Source organism: Benincasa hispida, chromosome 7 (assembly GCF_009727055.1).
Source record: "Benincasa hispida cultivar B227 chromosome 7, ASM972705v1, whole genome shotgun sequence".
NCBI classification, from domain to species: Eukaryota; Viridiplantae; Streptophyta; class Magnoliopsida; order Cucurbitales; family Cucurbitaceae; genus Benincasa; species Benincasa hispida.
The window spans coordinates 17,220,117-17,247,435 of NC_052355.1; the positions used below are offsets into that span (position 1 = coordinate 17,220,117).

Sequence of the window (27,319 nt, forward strand, 5' to 3'; positions counted from 1 at the left end):
TCATTGATAGCTTTCTTCGCAAAGGAACATATTTGATTATCAGTATCCCTTTAAGAGGCGAGAGGAGAGCAGATGAGATTATTTGGAGTTTAGACCCAGAAGAGTATTTCTTAGTCAAGAGTGCTTATAAGAATGTAGTTAGTTTGGTCTTAGCGTCAGGTACTCCAGCCTAAGTGGAATTTGGTGTGGAAGCTCAATGTGACTTCAAGGGTGAAATTGAATATGTGAAAACAAATTAGTGATATTCTCCCCCACCTCAAGCAACATCATTAAAAAAGGAATTGATACTAATCTCCTTTGTTTTTTTTTTTATGTAGGAAATTCTTGAAAACATATGTGCATGTTTTTTGGGGGGCTGTAAGTTCACTAAGGAGCTGTTTTATTTAAGGTTTTAAAGATGTCTAGGAATAAACGATGCATGGGAATATGATGTCTGGGAATAAGATGGTTGGGACTATGATATCTGGGAATAAGATGTCTGGAAATCAAAGATGATTGTGTTTGGTTGTGTATAGAAAATGCTATAAAAAAATTATGAACAAAAATAACGTTTGTATATAATTTATAAATTAAGCATGACAATCTTATATAATTGTAATAGATTAATTAATTAAAAAAATAAATATCATTCAATATATTGATAAAAGTTAATTAATTAAAAATCAATGATAATTTTAATTACAAATATGTATTAAAATTAACCAACTAATATATTTAATGAACGTCATATTAATTATAATCTAATACTTAATCTTTTATAATTAATTAAGTTCAATATTAGAAATTTTAATTTTAATTAAATAATATAAGAAAATATCTGTTAATAAACAATATATTCTATAAAAATGACAAATGAGATAAAAATATGATTTATTAATAGAGAATATTTAAAAAGTTTTATAAATAGGATACTTCAATAATGAATGAAGCAATAAAAATTAATCACAAAGAATAATTAACTGATTGTAAATAATCAATAATGATTATATGTTTATATTGAAACATCAAATTAAAATTAATTTAAAAAATAATTGCTTGATTATAAAAAATAAAAATAAGTAATCAATTATTATTATTAAAAAATAATTTTTTGTACTAACTAAATTTAACAAATCCTAGTTTACTAGTTAAACATATTTGAGATATTGTTAACTAATTAATTATTTATTTATAAAAAAAATAATTGCATTAATTTAATAAATTTTTATTGTACAAATAATTAAGTAACTATTTTAATAGTTTATTATTCATTTATTAAAATAAATTTTTATATTAATTTTGTTAAATTAATTAACTATATTCAAAATGAAATTATATATAAAATAAAAAACAGATGGAGAGAGAAAATGAGAAAATCCACAGTTTTGAGAGGAAATAGATGTAACACCCCGCATTTTTTTTTTAGTAATAATGTAATTTCAGTAATTTTTATTATTAAAGGTCATTTTTGGAATTTTGGACTTCAAGTGTAATTGCGAGAATTTATTGTTGGCGTGAAATTATTTAATTTAGAAATTAATGGCAGAATTAATTTCATTTTGGAAAGGAAAGGAATTTAATAGTATAAAGTGGAATAAGTAAAAGAATAAAATATAGTTTATTTTTATTTCATTTTTAGTTTATTATTATTATTATTATTATTATAACCCCAAATCCCCTTCTCCCTCACGCGACTGACCCCACCCTCCGATTTTTTTATTTCCGCCGCTCGCCGCCATCCCTCTTCACGTCTTAGCACTCCGGCGCCGCCCAGATCCTGTCTCTTATACACATCTAGATGTGTATAAGAGACAGTCTCAACACTCCGGCGCCGCTCAGATCCGAGCTTCGACCTTCCACGCCGACCGCGCCCCAGTCCTCTGCCACCGGCTGCCTCCAGTCACGCCGATCTAGCGCCGCCCAGCCCTGTTTGTCGCCGAAATCTGCCTGCATCACTGGACTTTTGTTTTGATTAAGGGATTGATTAATTTTGGGCAAGACTTTGATTTGTCTTTGACGGTTTGATTACCCATTTGGTATTGGGTTAAATTTGTTATCTCTTTATTTTTGGAATTTAGATCCAAGATTGGAGTGCTTCAGAGTGCACAGCGGGCTGATCAACGGATTCGAGTTCAAGTATTTTGGTAAGCGTTGTGAGTTGGTTGTTGGGCACCTATTAGTTATTGGACTAATTGAGGATTTGGTTGTTTGTTGATCAAGTTTCGTAGGGTAAGTTCATTGATGATCGTTGAATTAAATTTGTATGTTTGGATCTTGGTTCCAAGGATTGAAATTTAGTATTATGTTCTGTACTAAGGTACTTAATTCAGGAATTATTTGGTTGGAGATAATTAATATATGAATTTGACTTCGAGCTAAGTAATCTTACTACTGGAACTACCCATGGGCCAGACACTAGATGTATGCTAGTATGATAGATGAATATTATAATAGAACGATGGCATGATAGACTGATAGTATAGTATAATCGATGCATGTTCTTGTATGAGGAACTGAAAGATTTATTTGTGCACGTAGATGCCTGAATGCTAGCATGAGATGACATTTGATTCCATGAGGTTGTATTTAATCTGTGGATATTGAGGCATATATGTATGTTGTAGAGCCATGATGTTGAGGTGTATATGCATGTCATAGGGCCATATTGTGATAATTATGATGTTGAGACTATGATAGTGATTTTACTGATTAGTTAGATGCCCACTAGATATTGTGTTTCCTTCGGGATTTACCAGATTGTGTTTTCTTCAGGATTCACCAGATATTGTGTTTCCTTCGGGATTCACCAGAGGTAGTGGGTGGGTATATTTAGCTACAGTAGGATAGAAATTCGTTTTTTTCATGTATGTATGTGTCCCATGAGGACTAGGGCGGTTTATATGTTCCACCAGAGGTAGGTATCTAGAGGACATAGATGCCTAACCTGACCCCAGTAATGGGGTTACTTACTGAGTATTTTATACTCATTCTTTCTCATGTTGTTGTTTCAGGTAAAGGTAGAGATGTACCGGCGATGGACAAGCGAAATTCGTGATCCCACTGGGACCAATTTTATATTTCCGCTCATGAGACTTACCTTTCATGTTGTTGTTTCAGGTAAAGGTAGAGATGTACCGGCGATGGACAACGGAATTCGTGATCCCACTGGGACCAATTTTATACTTCCGCTCATGAGACTTAGATTTCCTTTCATGTTTTGCTTAACTTTTAGTTTTGATATTTCAAACCTACAATTAAGAATTGTTTTCAGACTCATTTATTAACAATTATGATTTATGGATACCCTATTGTTGTTTTTAATATTTGCATTTAGTAAAGGACTTGTGAACTTATCTTATTTATTTATCATTTATTTCACCATAAAAGAGTGTCGTTTTAAGTTTCATGCATACATGTATTTAGTAACGGCCTAACTTAAGTCCTAGGGGTCGGGTCGTTATAATAGAAAACCTTGTTTATAGGAAATGAGGATGCTTAGGAATAGCTATTCTGAGGCAAAGTGTTAAAAACTATGAAACAAATATGGATTTTGGATGACTGTGTCAATTCTTATGCAAAAAACCTTCAACCAAGCAACCCTTAGAGGTATTTGGCTTTCCTTCTTCCCCAACTTACGTTGCTTTTAGGTTCTTAGAGGGTTGTTGGAGCTCGACTGATTTCTACGATGGTCTGATGGATCGTCAATGGTTTGGATCGAGAGGCCTCGATCATCCTTTTGTGGAATGTGTGAAATTTTAGAAACCTTATTAAAATCCCGTGTCTTTGTTCCAGATGGTGGTTCCTTCTCCAAAAAAAATCGTTTGCATGTCGTAGAATTTGGGGTTGAAGCTTATGAGTTGACTTCCCCTTGCATGATGGAGAATCAAGTAGTTCAAGTGTCACTGGATGGCTTTTGAAAGTTTAATGTTGATGTGTCCTAGAACAATTAAGAGGGTGTAAGTGGGATTAGTTGGATCGTCTGTGACTCCACTAGGTCTCTAGTCCTTGCAAGTTGTGGGAAGGTGGTGGTAAATTGGGCTATCAAAACCTCGAGGTCCTTGCAGTGATTATGGGTTTGTCAGATTTTTTTTGCTCAAGTTGGTGATTATTCTTCTCTCTCCATGATTGTGAACTCTAACTGCGATGATCTTACAAATGTCATTAATCATGTGGGTTGCGATCTATCTAAGTTGACTAGCTTAGTGGAGGAGATTGTCTCCTTGTTCGAGGCTGCTCGGGTTGTGTCTTTTGCCTAATGTCTAAGAGCGGCGAGTGAAGCGGTGCACCATCTTTCTCGTGCGGCGATGTCTTATGGTAATTCTGGTCTAGTTTTGTTAACCTATCCTCCAGTTTCTCTAAAGTAATTGGTAGATATTCTTTTTATTTGCATGTGTAGTTCTCTTTTATTATTTATGAGAAGGCTTATGTATCAGATTTTGGTTAGTTTCTTTATAATATTCTTTCTAAAAAAATAATAAATATTGCAACATAATCTTCAATTGAAATATTAAAGCATGCAATCTTCAAAGCACAAAAATATTTTGTCAAGTATCCTGATATCTAAGGATCAAATAGTAATTAGACTAAAAAAATAATTTTTCCATAAAACAATTATTTTACCTAAGCATATACATTATCTTTCCATATTAAGATTGATGTTTTTCTTTAAAAAAAAAAACATTAATGTCAACGATGATAATTTGCATAAATATTGGTATTCAATGTGATGTTCAATATTATATAAATAGTTGATAAATTAATGAGTATATAATCAAAATTAAATAATTTCCATCATCACTATTATAAAATTAATAAAGTAATATATATTTCGTCATGGAAAAAAATAAAGTAGAGAGACTAAATATAATTATATTATTTTTTGCATTAAACTGAGTTTTGAAAATTTAACTACTGAATATATGCTAGGGTTAACATTTAAGATCTAGAGGTGTAATTTATATTAAGTTTTAATTTGTTTTCTTAAATAAAAATAAAAGTACAAGAAACACTATAATTTCTCAATGAGCTTAACTAAAATATATATTAAAATAAATCTAAATTAGAAAGACTATGTATGAGAAATTTTGAAAAATCACTTATTACGACTTCATAAAAAAGAATATAATGTATGTATATAAATCCGAGGGAATCAATCTTTTTAACATCGAGGGTCCTCCTAGAATCATTTGTCAAAGAGGATCCAACATTCCTACTAATCATGCATTTAGACTTGTAAATATTGATCTTTCTCCTTGATGCCTCCTTGTAGATTTTAAGCACATTTTCAATTCTCTTACATTCACCAATTGAAGCCTTAAAGAAGATTAAACTGTCATCAACAAAGAAAAAATAAATGAAAAATAGCAAGGGCAATAATAATTAAAAGAAAATGAATGAAAGAGAGAGATTTTTCCATTCTAAGCAAAGCAGATAATCCTTCAGCACAAGTCAGAAATAAGTAGGGAGACAGGGGATCCCCCTAACGGAGGCCTATTTGAGGGTCATGCTGAGGAAAGCCATTGATGAGCACTAAGAATTGAACTATCTCAATGCAGTTCATAATTCTTCGTATCTATTTCATTCCAAACCTGTAGAAATAAGCATAGAAAGAAGGAAATATCATTCAACTCTGTCATACACCTTGCTCATGTTGAGCATAAGCACCACCCAACCCTCTTTTCCTTTCTTCTTGCAATTGATCGCATGGATGCACTTGAAACCTACAATAGCATTATCAGTAATAAGTTGAAGACTATGTTTGTCACACACCCTCCCAGATTATCCTCCAAATTCGGAAAAGAATGTAATGGCAATAGTTACCAACTCTTCATGACATTTACTACCTAATTGACATCTTTAACCTGCTTAGAAAACCCTGGAAACTCATACAAAACATACAACATACTAATAGAACTTAAAATAGCTTCAACAACACCAAGGTTCAACATACAACATATTTACATCACATCAACAGTCACAAAGTTCAGTGGGTCCCCACACTCTTTCTTAGTACCTAACATGAACAACACATATGTACAAACATTAACAAGGTAACCACTAAAAACTTCTTTACAACTTTTGAGCCTTTACTAAAATCCTTGAGTGGTAGAGCAGTAGGGCAGCTAACCTCTGGGGAGATGACTACTGCCTGAAGAAAAGGAAAACATTTGGAAAGAATGAGCTACTAGCCCAATGAAAGACTAATAAATCATAATCATCATGCTAAAAACTGAAAAACTGCCAAGAAAACTCATACTTAAAACTTTTAAAACATAGAATCTTTGAATGAGCTAACTCATCGTAATCTTTAGTTGAGAAAGAACCTTTTTGATTAATCCCTCAACGTTAAACCTTAGTTGGTGTGGAGTACTCTCAACACATCCAACATCAACACTACCTACGTTCACGTGATATTAACTAAGTGTATTATATAAAGAGACTAATCATTTCATGGTCCGATCTTATACAAACTCTTTGTATAGGATAACCCTGCTCGCGTGTCTCCAAATGAATGATCAGGATCAGATCATTTGTAGTACTTTATAACACTTGATACACCTACAAAGCAGGCTGTATCCATAGTGTCACAAGGATAAGGTACCCAGCCTTATCCATCTACTACAAACCATTTAGGTTATTATTTAAACAAGATCCACTTGTATGTCTCTACATGCTTGTTTAAACTACATGAAATAACCTCATATCTTAGTTTATTAGATTATGTGCTTATAAAATAACACTTATTTTATTAACAACAATATGTTTATACAGAGTTTACAAACTATGAGATTACTAGGAAATTTAGGACATCATTCCCAACAATCGTTCACTTGTCCAAAAGCTTAGGGAGACTAATGTAAAATACAAATAAAGTACAAAATACAATAATCTAGGGCATACATTATACCCGAGTAACATTATCTCCCACTTGTCCTAAAGCTTAGGGAGACTAATGTACAATACAAATAAAGTACAAAATACAATAAACTAGGGCATACACTATACCCCAGTAACATCTTCCACTTGCCCTAGACAATGTGTAGCATATCTCATAGTCCCAGACTTTCTAGATAACCCTCGTACACTTTAGCCGTGAGAACCTTTATAAACGGATCAGCAACGTTGTGCTCCGACGCGATCTTCGTGACAATCACATCACCTCGATGCACAATCTCCCAAATCAAATGATATTTTCGTTCTATGTGCTTGCCTCTTCGGTGACTCCTAGGTTCCTTAGAATTTTTCACAGCACCACTATTATCACAATAAAGTGTGATGGACAAAGACATATTTAGAACAACTTCCGAATTAGTAAGGAACTTCTTAAGCCAAACAACCTCTTTAGCAGCTACGTATTTGGCTTCCATAGTGGAGTCTGCGATGAATCCTTGCTTGATGCTTCGCCATATTGTAGCTCCTCCATTCAGAGTGAACACTAACCCTGATGTGGATTTTTGAGAATCCCGGTCAGTCTGAAAGTCAGAATTTATGTATCCTGTAAGGATCAAATCCTTATCTTTATACACGAGCATATAGTCCATCATTCTCCAAAGATACTTGAGGATCGTTTTGACCGCCGTCTAGTGATCTAACCCTGGATTGGACTGATATCGACTGACAATCCCTACTGCATAGCAAATGTCAGGTCTAGTACATAACATTGCATACATAAGGCTACCAATAGCCGATGCATAGAGAATCTGTCTCATTTCCTTAACCTCTTAAGGACTCCTGGGACACTGTTCCTTAGACAAAACAATTCCATACTTGAAAGGTAATAAACCCTTCTTGGAATTGTGCATCGAATATTTGACAAGCATCTTGTCAATATATGATGCTTGAGACAAGGCAAATCTTTTGTTCTTACAATCCCTTATAATTTGGGTCCCTGGAACAAACTATGCCTCTCTCAAATCTTTCATCTGGAATTGGGTGGCTAGCCATTTCTTAACATCAGTCAGAAAACCTACATCATTCCTAATGAGTAAGATATCATCCACATGCTGTTGGGGCTGATGCCCTCAATCTCGTAGGATCCTATAGTTTGTAACACTTGTATGAACAAACATTCTATGAGTTATAATATATGATATTTTATTCATTTCTATCTATGAAATATATGATATTTTAGTTGCATTAATCACAAACCAATAAACTAAGATCCATGGATATTGTTGTAACTTAAACATGTATGTGGAGACATACAAGTAGATCGTGTTTAAGTGATAACCTAAATGGTCTATAGTATATGACCCGCCTTGTAGGTGTTACAAATGTTGTAAAGTGCTACAAATGATCTAATCCTGATCATTCGTGTATTAGACATACGAGTGGGGATATTCTATACACATGAGTTTGTATAAGACCGGACTACGAAAGGTTTAGTCTCATTATATAACGCCATTCATAATTGAGACTTTCATTTCACTAGGATGACCATAGGTAACATGACCTTAATCCTAAGTGAGTTGTGAACTCCTACCTATGAGGGCGGTCCTTTGATTTGCATGGGTGAGAGTGACCAGATCGCCGACTCAGCAAGTCTACCATTTTGGGGATTTGTTTGATTGGGAGTTGGGAACTCAGCTACACAATATGGAATTCACTTCTTCCCCAAAGCAGAGGTAAGAAAATAAATTGCTCCCTTAAGGGCTGATTCTGGGTTTGAACAATGTGGTGCCACACTCTCTCTTGGCCCAAGAGGGGTTTAGTCATAGTGGGATTATGATCTATTGTTCATTAGAGGGATCAATGATACTTAAGGAGTTAGATGTAACTACAGGGGCAAAACGGTAAATTGGTCTAGCTATATTTACGAGTAATTTGTGAAGGGTCATCGTACTGTTGATTGATTATATCCAATGGACGCAAAAATATATCTGTAGTGCGAAGAGTGCGGTTGTCGGTCTTTAATGGAGTGCCTTGCAATTAACGAATGGTGAATAATGTGATTAAAGAGTTTAATCAGTTATTCACGTACCATTGGAGCTTCAAACTACAGGTCCATAAGGTCCTCTTGGTAGCTCAATGGATTTAAGTTGAGAATCAGTTTTTAGGTTAATTTGAAATGTTCAAATTAATAAGAGGGAATTTGATTATATATGATATAATTAAATTAATTCAATTACATATGATATAATTGACATAATGTGTATGATACATTATAGTTTGATTGGAGGAATAAATATTTGAATATGATTCAAATATATTTTCTATTAATAAGATCATAGTTGTTAAATTTAATATAAATATGATTTATATTAAATACCATAAAATAGAGAAAAAGAACTATGGTTTATATATTGTATATGATGCAATATTAAAACTATAGGTTATAAATATAATTTGATAAGTTAGTTATCATATTTATTTATAATTATTTGATAATTAAATCATTTTTCTCCATAACCACCTTTAGTGGGTAGTTATTTGGTTTCATGGAAGAAGTGGAAAAAGTAAAAATTGGTTTTATTATTCCATACATGAGACATCAAATATACGATTGAGTGTAAAGAGAGTTACTAACACAATCGATTCCTTTGAGAGACTAAACGATCGAGTAGGAAATCTATGTGATAGACTAGTTCGTCTAGACGATAGTGTGTTCACTACACGATCGTCTTCCTCCTCCAAACACAAAACTTTCCCTCTAACCAAAATTAGTCAAAGCCCACCACTCCTGGATTCTCACACCGAGAATACCAAGGTCGTCAAGTGGTAGTGTCCTGTTGGTTCAAGGATCGAGTTTTTGCTTGTTACTTGTTTGAGGAGTGTTCAAGTTGTTCAACGCGTTCGTGAATGAGTACAATCGAGGGATTACTTGAAGAAGGTTTCTTCAAAGGTATAGTCTCTTGATTCTTTGTTTTTATTTCAAAGCATGTTGTAATTTAAAATTTATGCATAATTTGTTCTTGTATAACTGTAAATGTATACGTTCAATCACAATGGGATTTGGACGATCGGCTTCCGCTCAAAGGTTCTCTGTAAATAGAGTTCCTTCACATATAGTACGAGGAAAGCTACTGAGATGTTGATAATTTTCTTGTAAACACAAGGCTCATCAACATTCTGATCAAAGCCATAAGATTTGATCACAGTACCAGATCTTATATTCCAAGATTGAGATACTTGTTTCAGTCCATAAATGCACCGATTAAGCTTACAAATCTTTTGCTCTTGATCTTGTTCAATGAATCCTTATGGTTGAATCATGACATGGTCTCTTCAAGATTACCATTCAAAAAGAAAGACTTGACATTCATTTGTCATATCTCATAGTCATAATATGTGGCTATGGTCAAGAGAATCCTAATAGACTTTAACATGACAACAGGTGAGAAAGTTTCTTCATAGTCCACTCCCTCGACCTGGGTATAACTCTTTGCCACAAGACTAGCTTTAACTATCTGTACCTTTCCATTTACACCTCTTTTCCTCTTGCAGATCCATTTACAACCTATAGGTTTTACCCCCATCAGGTTGATCTATAAACTCCCAGACATAATTGAAGTACATGGACTCCATTTCTTGATTCATGGCTTTAATCCATTCATCCTTGTCAACATCTGTCATTGCTTGCTTATAAGACAATGGATCCTCAACGCCATCATCAGATATGATGTTTTGGGTTTCTGTTAAACCCATGTAGCGTACGGGTGGGTTCATAACCCTTCCACTACGTCAAGGCAATCTCAACTCTTGAGATGGATGACTACATGAACTGACATCAACAACCCTTGTTGATCTATCAGTCTCTTCAACAACTCTTGTTGAAGTCTCAACAGTCTCATTAGAAATCTCACTTAAAACAAGTTTACTTCATGGTTTATAATCCCTTATGTGGTCTTCTTCCAAAAAGGTAGCGGGATACAAACACTTGGTTCTCACTTGGATCATAGAAGTATCCATCTCTCATTTCCTTGGGGTAACCTACAAATAGGCACACTTTTGAACGAGATTCCAACTTTTTGGGGTTTTCCATCAACACATGGGCTGGACATCCCAAATTCTGAAGTGGCATAAACTATCTTTACGACCTCTCCATAAATTAAAAGGTATTTAAAAAAAAAACTCTTTGAGGGGACGTTGTTCAAAATATAAACTTCAATCTCTACTGCATATCCCCAAAACGAGTCAGGAAGATGAGCATAATTCATCATAGACCGAACTATGTCCAACGGGTTCTGTTTCTCTTTTCTGATACACCATTCTACTGAGTTGTACCTAGAGCTGAGAGTTCAGACATGATTCCATGTTCTATTATATAGTTCTAGAATCTTAAGTCCATATACTCTCCACCATGATCAGATCATAGTGTTTTTATCTTTTTACCTAATAGGTTTTCAACTCCAGTCTTGTACTCCTTGAACTTTTCAAGAGCTTCAGACTTATGTTGTATTAGGTATAGATACCCAAATCTAGAATAATCATCTATGAAAGAGATGAAACATTCATACCCACCCCGTGCTCTTACATTCACTGGACCACGGAAGTCTGAATGTATAAGCTCCAAGGTTTCTTTGGCTGTATAACCTTTTCCAGTAAAAGGTCATTTGGTCATTTTGCCTTCAAGGCATGACTCACATACTAGTAAAGAGTTTTCTTCTAAACCATTTAAAAGTCCATTTTTTACCAACCTCTCAATCTTATTGAGATTGATGTGACCTAACTTTAGATGTCAAAGATGAGCATTTTCTTTTGGAGAAATTCTCGGTCTTTTTACAATTGTTGCTGTGTTGAACATTTCAATATTGAGCACAACTTTTATGACTAACCGCTTTAGTACATATAAGTTATTTTCGATTGAACCAAAACCTAACTCCATTCAATTATTAAAAATAAATATTTTATTCTTAGAGAAGGATATAGAATATTTTTGTGCAATTAGACAGGAAACAGAAATTAGGTTCCTCTTGATATGAGGAACTGCATATACGTCATCGAATAGCATATGTCGTTTCTTGTCCAAAAAAATAACATAAGTTTGCCTACAGCAACAACTGAAACGGCCTCACTAGTATCGACTCTAAGAGTCATCTCTCCAGTTTCCAACTATTTCCAAGAATTAAATTCTTGATGGGAAGAACACACGTGGTTAGTAGCTCCTGAATCAATTATCCAGGTAGAATCATCATTCTCTACTAAGCACGTCTCCAAGACAAATAAATCAAATTTATTTTCATTGGAGTTCTTCCTTGTTTGAAGAGTAGGGGGATCAGCTCCACAACCCAAGTCATAAACTCTAAGTTTCATCTCAGAGGACAATCCTTGTCGATGAACTTCATCAGAGTTGGCAACGATTGCTTTCTCTATTAGTCCCTTGACGTTCAATATGGACTAGAGATTATCTTGGGAACTGACACTACAGATTTCATTGTCATCAATCCTTTTTTGCTTGAATCGTGAGAACTTTCATTCAAACAATTCTTGCATTGATTCCATGATCTCAAGTGTAATGACCATGTTCTCAAACCTTTTGGCCAACGCATCAGGTATGCATGCCAAAATGTGAACTCGGGCCCTTGAATTAGCCTTCATCCACACCTCAAATGCATTACAAAATTTTCCTAGTGCATCAAGGGTTAGGACTTGAGGAAAATCCTCATTCATGACAACTTCGAGGGCGTTTACCATGAAAAATGTTTTAATGGATTCTTTCCACGTCATGTAATCAAAACCGGTCAAACTAGAAAAGGAAACTAACGGAAAATCACTATTTGACATATTTGCTGAAAAAACAAACATATTGATCTACATTAGATTTTAGCATAACTCTTTATAAAAAATCCAAGCAGTTTTAGCAAAGTCTAAATGAACCCCATTTAACATCTAATTTTGCAATGATGCTTCAATGATTTAGGACAAAAGCCATCGAAGAGTAGTTGGTCAAGAAATCATTAACTTGCTTAATAATTTTTAGGACATCAGTCATCATTTACTTGGTCAAGAAATCATTAACTTGCTTAATAATTTTTCGTAAGTGTGACTCTTCATTTTAGATCTTAGAGTTTCGCCCCAATGAGCCAACCGAAGAGAAAAACCGATTGGGGCAAAAACTAAAGTGATCCTATCAATTTCTAGAGCCTATCCATTTCTGGAGTTCGCCTTGATATTGACCAACTGCACAAACCATCTGAAGAGGGACGCTCCCAGGGTGCCTCGAGTTTGTGCAAGAAGGTCTCACGATGCAAATCAATGAAAGAGACTATAGAACATGTTGACACACATTCCTCTCCCACTTACTATAAATACTCTCTCCATTCACCTTGATATTGACCCATGCAAACACCATCCGAAGAGGGACGCTCCCAGGGCACCTTAAGGCCAAGCATGAGCATCACAATGTGAATATTAAGGGAGAAACATGAATGACATATCATATACATCTTTTCCTCCCACTGAGTATTTTAACAACCTAGGGTTTAATTTACTTAGAAAAAATACGACTAATTATTTTTACTAAATGATTGTTTAAGTTTACCCAAAAGTGACACTTACTTTGGAAAGTTAAATAATTTTGATTAACATTCGTTAAACACTTTAACAAATGTTAATCAACAATTGCATGCTTGTAACAAATCTATCTAATTCACCTTTCCAAGTAGATTCCCAGGTAAGGGTATTCCGTTTCCGTTAGCTTAAATACCTCATCCTAGCTAGAACCCGCCTTAGACAAAAGGTCCCTTATAGATATATTTGCTACAAATTTAATTTTTTATTGAAATCAATTTAATCATATTAAACTAATTTAAAAGATTAATCTAATTTCTAATCTCATTAGAAATTTGTGAACTTAGGTCTATCTCAATCATATTTTAAAACTATTTTTAAAAAAATGATTTTACCTAAGTTTGCATGCAACTCTTGGTTATTGATTTTAATTTCTTATTTCATTTATTTATAACACTTATAAAGTAAATGAAACAAATTAAAACCGACATTGCAAGCATTGACATACTTTATAAAATTATAACGTTTATAAGATTACGTAAAGTAAGATCATGCATCATGCAATGTTCATTCATTACTAATATATAACATTAATATAACTAAATAATGAACCATGCTATAGCATACATTCCATACAACTATTTAATCTTATATTATAACACTTATAATATAAATGATGCATGGATATACTATAATGCATTCAGACATATACTATAACTCTTATATTATATGATGCATGAGCATGCTTAATGTAATTTAAATCATGCATACTAGTATATTATAACACTTATAATATAAAAAGATGCATGAAAATAAATGCATAACCTATGGTGGGTTTTAAAACTATTTGGCATACATTATGACATATAATAAAAACATACATCACATGTATATTTATACTAAAAGTTGATGAACCGGGATAGAAACTCTCCAAACAAGAAAAAGTAAGGCTAACTATTACAAATATGAGTCCACTGGTTCAGAACAAATGAATCGAGTCTTGAACCACTCACCTCAAACCGCTCCACAAAGAAGCCTTACATCTAATCATGTGGCAAACGCCTAATCGTCGAGCAGCGAGACGTCAAATATAAAAATCGTTTATATGCGATTGATAACTAGCAGAAATGTCAGTTATTATAAGCATTTTATTTAGAATTATGAGAGCTAACAAGTAGAAAATGTGGTGAAAATACTTAGAATTTGCGAAAAATTGAGTTTTGCGTTGATTAGCACCTAAATCCTCACTGACCCCAATATTATGCGTTACTCCATGCCAAAGTGTCTATTTTTGTAGTTATCGCAGGAATCAAACGCATGCATTGGAAATAAGCAATCAAAGATAAACACATGCGCTGAAGCCAGGCGATCACAAAGACAAATGCATGCACTGAAAGTTGGATCGCATGCGTCCATCGCATGGAAGTTGCGGTGATCGAATGCTTCTGTCGCATGAAAGTTGCGGTGATCAAGCGAATGTGGTGATCAATTGGAAATTGTGGCCACGGAGTGACAACCATATTAGAAGGACGAACGCAAGATGAGTAGAATGCATTGATACTTCAGCTGAAGCAAGCTCGGACGCATACCTTGGGAGTATCAACAAGATAAGACGATGTGACATTTCCCATACCGCGAGAAAAGTAGTAGTGAGCCATAATGCAATCATGATAGTTGTCGGCGTTTAAACTCTATAAATAGACTTTTTGACCTTCATTTCAAGACATCCGAACTTCTGCCTCAAGGCAGAGGTTTGCGATCACAGATGAGAGCTTGAACAAGATTTTCAGTGAGAATTCTTCACCTCCACAAACTAGACCGAGTGACGACCGGAGCTTTTGCCGGAGATAGAGTTCGAGAGAGATATCTCCACCATTCATCCATGGCACCAACCGGCAGCCTTGACGCAGAGTCCTTCATTTCTCTTCTAACCTCTGTATTGTATTACATTTGAGCTTAAGATATTAAGACAATTTAAAATCAATGCATCTGTTGATTCCTTCAATGTCATCTTCTTCATCATCTTTATCTCTATCATTGCTTATCTTCAACGTTTATTTATCAAAGGCGATCGCATACTTAATCATGTAGCCTAGAGATAGGACGCATGTAGCAAGTATAGTGAGTTAATCCTCTTTGTTTGGTGAAAGGTTGTAGCAACGCTTGTCTATAGGTTGTTGCATTGCTTGTCTATAAGTTAAATAGTTGCGTCTAACTGCCTAAGAAGGTAAGAGATGGAACGCACTAAAGCAAAGTTTGCATCGTTCCTAGAGATAGGCACAATCTTATGCTCGACGCAACCATGCACTATAGAGATATAGTCATGCGGCTGACCACTGAGAGGTGTGCGATGCGTTAGTGCAATGAGCTGGGATTACTCGGGCGATTTAAGATAATAACCATTTACTATGCGTTAATGGTTGTTGTGTATCTATCTATTCTCATCGCAAGTCTTCTATTGCTCAATCTATTTAGTTAGGGGTAGGAGTAGTGTGTAAATTCATTAAACTTTCTTCATTTTATTTTTATTCATCGTCTCAAACGCAATGCTTCACGAGCATTATTGAGTGACAAGTCCTTGTGTTCAACCTCGGATTACCCGAGAAACTTGCGTTTGCGTTATAGTTGGCACGAACATAAGAAAACTTATGATAGGAACGTGTGGTCATTGCATACTAGATTAAAACATTTTCATTCCGACGCATGACCTCAGACGCATGGACGTAAACACATAGCTTAAACCATGTCTAACGCATGATTGCGTGCGCAACCCCACCCCTAAATTTTCCTTCCAACAGCGATCGCATAGCTTATGACTATGCGATGAGCGTAAAAGTCTACGCAATCGTGTATTAAACATCCATATGTCAACTATCATATACTATACAATCGTGTAGCTAATGACTATGCGATAAGCATGATAGTCTACAAGATCGTGTAGCACGCAAGGATGCATCGAGTATCTAATACCGCGCGATCGTCCGCCAAGAAAACCCCTACACGATTATGCAGCCAATGCAACATGATCGTATAGAAAACTCTACACGATCTCATAACAAAAGCTATCTGATCGTTTAGCTCTAGCTACACGATGCGGTAACCTTTGTTTCATCTTCTCCATCGAAACTCTTATCTGGAACCCTTCTGTGAAACTTCATGAGTGACTCAAAACTAACAAATACATACTCGATTGTAATGTTTAATGCTAAAAAAACGTAGGGGCATGTTTAATGCTAAAAAACGCAAGGGCCCTTTACAAACCAACTTTGTAAAATGATAAAAAAAAAATAAAAAAAAAAGCCTTAAAATAAGATTTCTATCCCAAAACATCCATCAACAATTCATCCACAAACATTTATCACATAAACGGAATGAAGATTATGAAACCTACCAGTACTGTAAACGATTCAATACAAGAATGCAATTTGGAATCAGAAACCTACAACCTGGCTCTGATACCAATTGAAAGAAACTCAACATGAGGAGAACCTTGATCGAATAAATTCCATTGATTATTGAATATAAAATTTACAGTAGCATACAAATAGATATTCATTTAACATTAAATTATAGCATGCTTTTACAAAGAAAATAGGTTTCAAGGAACCTCACCTTTGAAAAACCTTTCTTCAAGGAATCCCTCGTACTAGCCACGAACAGAACTCCTTCTTCGCGGATCTCCTTCTTCACGCATGGACACTACCAGTCGAGAACCCTCTGTATTCTCTTTTGGGATTAAAGGGTTCAAGCAGGAGTTGTGGACTTTGCTTGAATACTTGGAAAAGGGAAAGATAAGGAGAGGAGGAGAGGGAAGATTTTTCAGAGAACCTTTCTCTTTCAAAGAACTCTTCTCTATGTATTCTTGGAAGAAGATGATCCTCTCCAACCCACTTGAAAATCATGTTAGTTATTGAGATAATGAGGAGGGAGTTATAACTCCTTCCCTTTTATTAATTTTAAATAAATTAATAAATTAATATATATATATATATATATATATGAAGGTGTATATCAGCATGCAGCGGAAGCAACAAGGATCAATAAGCATTTTAATTCCTTAATTTTAGTTGTAAATCAAGCATGCTCATACAATAATAAGAGAGTTTCAAGTCATACCTTTGTAGAACCTCTTGAAACTCGAATTCAGCTTCAAATCTTCTCCAATTCTTCCTATGAACCACCTCAAGATCTTCCCTACTATTCTCTTGGAGCTTTAGATTTAGTTGTGAGACTCAAAATAAGCTTGAATGAAAGGAATTTGGAGAAGAACACACTGCACCATCTACTTGGAGAACACCTTTCTTCAACTCGAATTTTTCAGCAAAAAAAAACATATTGATGCATGCCTCAATTCCACTTCCATCTTCTCTATTTATTATAGGACATTAATGCAAAGAAGATGGTTGTATGAGATGTAGCTCATGTTTGGATTATTGAAGCCAAATTTAAGTGGGTTTTGTGTGAGTTAGTTGATGGAGTTAATGGAAAAATCCATAATTCCATTTTTGTGTTTTTCAAACTTTTTCAATTTTACAAAATGATTACAAAAATCAATTTGATTTCAAAAATTAAAAATATTATTAATTTTACAAAATAAATTTCGTAAATTAATTTTCTAATTAATAATAAAAAATAATTAATTAAAAATTTTAATTAACTTTAATTAATTTAATATCAAATATTAAATTAATTTTACACAAATTCCACCTTCGTGAATTTATATTATTTCTCCAACTACGTTTAATTCTAATTTGAACGTTTCAAAATTAACTTATGACGCTACTCTAAAGCTAATCCATTTACGAGCTAGTAGGAAGACATCGCGGACCTACAGATCATGGGCTCCACTAATTCGAGATTAATTGGCTAAACTCTTTACACCAAATTAATCCTCATTTGTAAACTAATGGGTCACTCCACTAAAGCCCATAGTTGCACTCCCTCACTGTAGATATATTATGTCCACTTGATTTAACCATAATTAGTAAGTTGACCCTTCAAGAGTTGTTCGTAGTAACGGTTGGGTCAAAAATCTGTTTTACCCCCGAGGTCACGTCTTATTCCTTAAGTACCTACTGATCCTCTAATGAACAATTGGTTTGTGATCCAATCACTAAACCAGATCTCTCTCAACCCAGTGAGAGGGTGGGACTCCTTGTTCAAGACCTGGATTCAGTACATAAGACAACAACCTTTCTCCTATCTCTAAATCAGGTAGGCGTGAATTCCGTCTTGCACCTTATGTCCCCAGCTATCTACTCGGTTCCCCAGTTATCTATCCAGTCTTACCCCTGAAATGGGAGGTTTATTGAGCCGGCGCTATTAAGCCAACCCTCACCTATGCAAACCTAGATCATCTAAGCGAAATAGTCAGTCTTAAACAGTAAATAGCATTATAAAGTAAGAATGACTTATTTCTTTGTCCGATCTTATGCAAATCCATTGCATAGGACGCCCCCACTTCTCATGTCATTACATGAAAGAATCTGGATCACTTCGTTTGTACTATCTTTACAACAACTTGTAACAACTACAAAGTAGGCCGCATCCAATAGTATTACCAGAATAAGGTACCCAACCTTAATCATGTACTATAAACCGTTTTGGCTATTTACTCGAACTTGATCCATCTTTATGTCTTTACATAAAATTCAAGTATTCATGTCATAGCCATGGATCTTATTTTATTGGAATTAGACTTTTACGTATGCAACTTATAGAATCAATAATAAGTTTATTGATCATGGAATATGTTTATCTTTTACAAACTGCGAGTTTTAGGACATAAAACCCAACAATATATATATATATAAGTATATATAAGCTACTTTATTATATATATATATATATATATATATATACACTATATGTTATATCAAATATAACATATAGCTACAGTTTTATATTGCATTAAATATTGTTGGGATTGTTGTCCTAATTCTCCTGGAGTCTCGTAGTTTGTAATTTGTACACATTGTATGAATAAATAAGAGTTATTTTGATAACCTAAATAGGTTTGTAGTATAAGGATTAAGGAGGGATACCTGATCCTGGTGACACTACGGATACGGCTCGCTTTGTACAGATTTGCAAGTGTTGTGAACTACTACAGATGGTAGATCCTGACCATTTATATGGAGACATGTGAGCGAGGGTGTTCTATATAAAGAGTTTGTATAAGACCGGACCACGAGATGACTAGTCTCTGTATATAACGTCGTTGATACTAGAGACTTACATCTCACCTAAACAACCATCGGTGACATGACCTCAATCCTGAGTGTTCTGGGATCTCTTGCATTTGAGGGCAGTCATTGATTAGTATGGGTGAGAGTGGCAAGATTTCCAACTCAACATGCCTACCTTTTTGAGGATTTGTCTTATTTTCGGAGCTGGGAACTCAATTACACAAGATGGAATTCACTCCTTCCTCAAAGCAGGGGTAAGTAGACAGATTGCTCCCTTAAGGGCTGATTCTGGGTCTTGAACATAGTGGCCACAGCTTCTCTTTGGAAGAGAGAACACAGTCATAGTAGGACTATGAATTATGTTCATTAGAGGATCAGTGATACTTAAGGATTTAGATGTAACTACAGGGGCATAACAGTTATTGGCCCAGCTGTACTTACGAGCGATCTGTGAAGGGTTACTGCACTGTTGATTTGTTGATAGGCACATTATATATCTATAGTAAGGAGAGTTCAGCTGTCGGTCTTTAGTAAAGTACTCGGCAGTTAATGGATGGTGGATCCTGTGACTAAAGAGTTTAGTCAGTTATTCACGTATCGTTATGATACTGGGGTATGCCCTAGTTTATTGTATATTTCAATCTCCCACTTGTCCTAATGACTCGGGAGACTAATGCACAATACAATATAAAACTATACATTAGTCTAATGCTAAGCAATGGGGTAAATCGTTTACCATATCGTGTGGCGTTGATTGTGCGATCACGTAGGCGCTGGAGATAGGCGATCGTAGTGAGAGCATGCGATACTCGTCGTTTAGTAGAAGGCACGCGCTAGACGATCGCGTAGTTAGCAAGCTTCATCGCTTAGTTACTACCTATGCGATCGCGCGTATATGATACGGAGACTCTAGCTAAGCGATCGCTTAGGCGATGGTGCTTCGCAACATCGTAGTCGCTTAGACGATCACAGAAGGCGGGCATTGTGTGGAGCACGCAAAACGATCGTGTACTTTAGGCTTCATCGCTTAGTAAAGGTACACGATCGTGTAGTAATAACTAAACAATCGTTTGGATTTTTCTAGACGATCGTATAGTAAATGCTAAACGATCGTTTAACTCTGGAGCGTTGGTAAGCGATAGAAAAAAGGAGTTTGTTTTATCGTGTAGACGATCGCAGGGTGCTTAGTATACGATGGATGGTTGGAGAAGCGCTGCTTTGCCAAGCGGTTCAAGACCCGATTCGCCTATTTGAACCAGAGACGCCTTGCCTTTGTAATAGTTAGCTTTGCTTTTGTGTTTTTATGGAAATTTTACAAAGTTCATCAACTTTTATTTTTTATACATGTGATATATGGTACTTATATGTCAAAGTATTTGTCATATAGTTAAAACCCACCTTAGGTTGTGCAATTATTCATGCATCATGTATTATAAATGTTATAATCAAGCATGAAGAAATTACGTGAAAGCATGCGCATGCATCATGAAATATAAGAGTTATATTTTGCATGCAGTGAGCATTATCATGCATCATCCTTTTCTTATAAATGTTATAGTCTAAGGGTGAATGGAAGCATGTTTTGCTTGTTTCATTGCGGTTTTTGTAAGTGTTATATAAAAGAAGTAGCAATGAATGGACAATGCATTGAGCATGACATTTAGGTTGTTTATAAGCATTATGAATACCTTGCATGTGTTAGCTTAGCATTATGGTTGTTTCCATTTATAAGTGTTATAAAGGAAACTAGACCTAAAATCAATAATCTAGAGTTTCATGCGGACTTAGGGTGAACTCAAGTTTTTTAAAAGGGTTTTAAAATTGGATTGATTCACCTACCACGCCGTTAGTAGCAGAGATTCAAAAAGGGACCATCACGTCGCGAGTGTCAGAATCAGAGCAGGTCCATTAATGTTGTCGGCGATCAAGCTCTATAAATAGAAGCTGTTGAGCAGAATTTCAAATCATCCAAGTTTCTACCCTTGGGTGGATCCTTGTGATCCAGACCAAAGCATGAGAAGATAGTTTGAAAGTTCTTCATCCCCTTAACCATTCCAAGTGACGATCGGAGCCTTCGCCAGAGTTAGAGCTCGAGAGAGTCCACTCCACCGCTCATCCATGGCACCACTAGCAGCCTTGACACACATCTATTGGAAGCAAGACATTGTTTCCAGCTGGCCTTCCATTTCTCTTCTTTCCTTGTATTGTATTACATTATGCTTTAAGAGATTAATACATTTTGTGATCAATGCATTTCTTTATTTCCTTCGATTCCATCTCCATCTTCATTTACTTAGTATCTTTTACTTTCACTGCATCACTGAGTAAGATTGCTAAAGAATCACATACTTAATCATGCGACATAGGAATATGAAGCATGTAGCAAACCACCGGGAGGTGTGCGTTGCGCGAGTGTTGTGAGAAAACCTTATTTGCTTGGTGTGAAGCTATAGCAACGCTTGTCTATAAGTAGACGCAATGCTTGTCTATGAGTAGAATCATCAACAACTAACTGCCCGAGAGGGTAAATGGTTGGTTGCATTAAGCAATGTAAGCAAGTGTTCACTAGAGATAGGAATAATCTTACGTCAGCCAGGTTTATGCGATTACCTTGTCTTATGAGCGCATCATTCATCATTTAGGCATACTTGGGAGAGTAGTCTAAAAACCAAATCTAAGTCTTGGGAGAGAAGATTAGATCGCATAAGCAAGAATGGGGAACTTAGGAATAAGCTCCATTTGCTACTACACAGCGTATGCACCCTTTAAGTAGGATATGGTGATATGCGGTCATCTTGCTTATGTGTGAGAGCACGTGAGCGGGATATAAAGGCTTAGAAATAGGCTTTTCGACACTATCGCATATACATCGCATGCGTCTACATCAAGTGTGTATAGCATGATCGCATAGCTTGTGTTGACTGGGGTTGCCCTTGCAATCAAGCTTAGTGTTGCAGTGAAGAAATCCTCGCCTTTTCATCTATTTTTCCATGCATTTTACTACGTGTTAACAGTTGTCGCTTCTCTACCTCTCAGTCATACTTCCATCGCTTAGTCTGTTAGTTAGGAGTAGAAGTAGTGCTTAGCCCATAACCCTCATCATTCTTTTATTTATTTGCTGCAAACACATTACCGCATACCATTCAGCTACAAGTCCCTGAGTTCGACCTCGGATCACGCAAGAAACTTGCGTTCTCGTTATACTTGGCGAGAGCGCAAGAAAACTTATGACAGGAACGCATGGTCATTGCATCGATCAACACATACACTTCATTTCAACGCATGACCACCGACACATGAGAACAAAGGCATAACTTAAGACATGCATCGCATAATTGCATTCACCAAAAACTTGGTGATGTAAATCGCCGACAACATTAATGGACCTGCTCTGATTCTGACACTCGCGGCGTGATGGTCCTTTTCTGAATCTCTACTGCTAACGGCGTGGTAGGTGAAATGTCAACATCATCTTTTTTTATAATCCAAGTGTATGTGTTCATTCTTGCATTCCACTAACCTTGCGATCGCCCTTCTATTGTGGTTATTCTCTGTAGCCGCAACTTCTGTGCGATGACCGCATTCGCTTGATGACCGTAACTTCTATGTGATGGATGCATGCGATTACTGGCCGCAACATCCATGCGTCGAGCGTATGCGTTCGCCTCTGCGATGGAGAGATCCCCGCATGAAGTCATCTTTGCAATAGCCTGGCTTCCGCGCATGCGATCACTTTCTGCGGTTGCTACAAAAATATACAATTGAATGCATAATAACGTATAATAGTGGATTAGCCGAGATTCTTAATGTTGATCGACGCAAACTTGTTTTCTCATGAATTCCTAACATAATCGCCGCATATTCTACTTAACATACCTCATAATTCTAAATAAAAGGTGTATAATGACGTGCATTTCTGCCCATCATTAGATAGACCTAAGTTCAACTGGTTCTAAAGAGTTTAGAAACCTAGATTAATCTTTTAAAATCTGTTTAATAGGATTAAATTAGTTGAATAAAAGATTAAATTTGTGGTAAACCTATCTATAAGGGACCTTTTGTTTAAAGTGGGTTCTGGCTAGGCTGGGGTTCTTAAGTTGACGGAAACTTAACACCCCTACCTGGGAACCTACCTGGAAAGGTGAATTAGATAGATTTTCAACAAGCATGCAACATTTTGGTCAAAGATTCCATTAAAGAGTTTAATGGATGATGATCAAAAGTTGTTTAACTATCCAAGGTAAAAGTTACTCTTGGGAAAACCTAAAAGTCATTTAGTTAAAATCCTTTGCCGTGTTTTTTCTAAGTAAGCTAAACCCTAGGTTATAAAATACTCAGTGAGAAGAGAAGGCGTATCAAATATGTCTATGATTTCACTCATGTTTCTCCTTGTATGTTCACACCGTTAGATTCATGTTTGGCCTCTAGATGCCCAGGATGCATCCCCCTTCGGATGGTGTTTACATGAGTCAATATCAAGGTGGACGGAGAGAGTGTTTATAGTAAGTGGGTGAAGGGTGTGTGTCAACACGTCCTATGGTCTCTGTCATTGGTTCACACCGTGAGATCATTCTGTACGCCCTCGTGTCACCTTCGAAGCATCCCCCTTTGGATGGGTTTTGTGCAGTTGGTCAATATCAAGGTGAACTCCAAAAATGGATATGGTCGCTTTAGGTTTTTTTCTATCGAATTTTTCCCCTTCGGATTGGCCTTTTGGGACGGACCTCTAGGGCTTAAAATAGCAGGTCACACTTACGGGAGATTTTTAAGTAAGTTAATGATCTCTTGGCCAAATCAATGATGGCTTTTCGTTATGGGAACAAGAGTTATTCTGGTATTAATGACTGGTTGAGAACTTCTTAATTCAAAGGAGGGATAACTGACCTCCCTTCGGCAGCTTTTGTCCCAAATCTTTGAAGCGTCATTGCGAAATTAGATGCAGCACGGGGTTCATGTTAGTTTTGCTAAAACCTTATTGGATGTTGTTTTGTTTTACAATGGGTATTTGCTTACAACCTAACGTAGGTCAATGTATTTTTCTTTTCAGCAACTTGTTAGTATTTCCGTTTAAAGCTTTTAAAAATGACCGATTACTTACAGTGGAAAGAATCGTGTGAAATGAATTTCGTGGCAAATGACCTCCATCCTACTACTCTTCAAAAGAGGAGACAAGACAGTAAATATGATTTATTGGTCTTGGAGACATGTCTGGTAGAGAATGATGATTCTGCCTGGATCCTTAATTCAGGTGCTACCAATCATGTCAGTTCCTCTTAACAATGATTCAGTTCCTGGAAAACGTTGCCACAGGGAGAGATGACTCTTCGAGTCGGTACTGGTGAGGTTGTTTCAGCTGTTGCTGTAGGCAGGCTAAAGTTATTTATTGACAAGAAACGTTATCTATTACTGGATAATGTTATTGTAGTTCCTCATATTAAGAGGAACTTAATTTCGGTTTCTTGTCTCATTGAACAAGGCTACACCGTCTCCTTTTCTGAGAATAAAGTGTTTATTTTCAAGAATGGAATGGAGATTGGTTATGGTTCAATGGAAAATAACTTATATGTACTAAGGTTGTTAGTCATAAAAGCCTTGTTTAACACTAAAATGTTCAGTACGGCAACAATACCTAAAAGACCAAAAGTTTCTCCAAAAGAAAACGTCCATCCTTGGCATCTTAGGTTAGGTCACATCAACCTCAATAGGATTGAGAAGTTGGTGAAAAATGGACTTCTAAAGAGTTTAGAAGAAAACTCCTTGCCGGTATGTGAATCATGCCTCAAAGGCAAGATGACCAAACGACCTTTTATTAGAAAAGGTTACAGAGCCAAGGAAGCCTTGGAGCTTGTACATTCAGACCTCTGGGGTCCGATGAATGTTAGAGCTCGAGGTGGGTATGAATATTTCATCTTTTTCATATATGATTATTCAAGATATGGGTATCTCTTCATAATGCAACGTAAGTCTGAAGCCCTTGACAAGTTCAAGAAGTATAAGGCTGAAGTTGAAAATTTGTTAGGTAAGAAGATAAAAACATTACGATCTGATTGTGGTAGAGAGTATATGGACCTCCAATTCCAGAACTATATGATAGAACATGGGATTGTATCCCAACTCTTGGCCCCTGGTACACCTTAGCAAAATGGTGTATCAGAAAGGAGAAACAGAAGCTTGTTGGACATGGTTTGGTCTATGATGAGTTATGCTCATCTTCCAGACTCGTTTTGGGATTATGCAGTGCAAACTGCATGTTATATCCTGAACAACGTTCCCTCGAAAAGTGTTTCTGAAATACTTTTTGAGTTATGGAGAGACCATAAAGGTAGTTACGCCATTTTAGGATTTAGGGCTGTCCGGCACATGTGTTAACGACTAACTCAAAGAAGTTGGAACCGCGTTCAAAGGTTTGCCTCTTTGTAGGCTACCCTAAGGAAACGAGATGAGGTACTTCTATGATCCGAGTGAGAACAAAGTGTTTGTTTCCACTAATGTCATCTTCATGGAAGAAGACCACATGAGGGATCATAAGCCACGAAGTAAGCTCGTTTTACGTAAGATCTCAAGTGAGACTGAGACTGCTAAGGGTTCAACAAGAGTTGTTGAACAGGCCAAGATCTGTCTCTTATACACATCTAGATGTGTATAAGAGACAGGACTGAGACTGCTAAGGGTTCAACAAGAGTTGTTGAACAGGCCGACAGATCAACAAGAGTTGTTGGGGTCGAAACGTCTAGTCAACCAGCTCAAGAGTTGAGACTGCCTCGACGTAGTGGGAGGGTTATGAACCCACCGGATCGCTACATGGGTTCGGCTGAAGCCCAAAACACCATTACAAATGATGAGGTCGAGGATCCGTTGTCTTTTAAGAAAGCAATGAAGGATGTTGACAAAAATGAATGGGTTAAGGCCATGAATCAGGAAATGGAGTCTATGTACTTCAACAATGTCTGGGAGCTTGTTGATCCACCTGATAGGGTAAGACCTATTGGGTGTAAGTGGATCTATAAGAGAAAGAGAGGTGTAGATGGAAAGGTGCAAACCTTTAAGGCTAGACTTGTGGCAAAGGGTTATACCCAGGTTGAGAGAGTTCACTTTGAGGAAACTTTCTCACCTGTTGTCATGTTGAAGTCTATCGGGATTCTCCTATCCATAACCACATTTTATGATTATGAAATATGGAAAATGGACGTCAAGACTGCCTTTCTTAATGGTAATCTTGAAGAGACCATCTATATGACTCAACCAAAGGGGTTCGTCGTTCCAGATCATTAGCAAAGAGTTTGTAAGCTTAATTTGTCTATTTATGGGCTGAAACAAGCATCTAGATCTTGGAACATCAGATTTGACATTGCTGTCAAGTCATTTGGCTTTGACTAGAACATTGATGAGCCTTGTGTTTACACAAAGATCATCAATAGCTCAGTAGCTTTCTTGGTATTGTATGTGAATGATATTCTATTCATTGGGAATGATGTAGAGTATCTGACTAACATTAAGAGTTGGCTAGCTGCCCAGTTCCAAATGAAAGATTTGGGTGAGACACAGTATGTTCTCGGGATCCAGATTATTTGGGATCGCAAAGACCTATTGGGTGTAAGTGGATCTATAAGCGAAAGAGAGGTGTAGATAGAAAGGTGCAAACCTTTAAGGCTAGACTCGTGGCAAAGGGTTATACCCAGGTTGAGAGAGTTAACTTTGAGGAA

General features: G+C 36.2%; 1 long non-coding RNA gene across 1 annotated transcript; it reads left to right on the forward strand.

Moving 5' to 3' along the window:
• Positions 1-1,799: 1,799 nt before the first annotated feature.
• On the forward strand, positions 1,800-3,300 carry LOC120081757. The gene is made up of 2 exons (XR_005482944.1): positions 1,800-2,123; positions 2,991-3,300. It is a non-coding gene; the product is annotated as an uncharacterized LOC120081757 (long non-coding RNA).
• Positions 3,301-27,319: the final 24,019 nt, after the last annotated feature.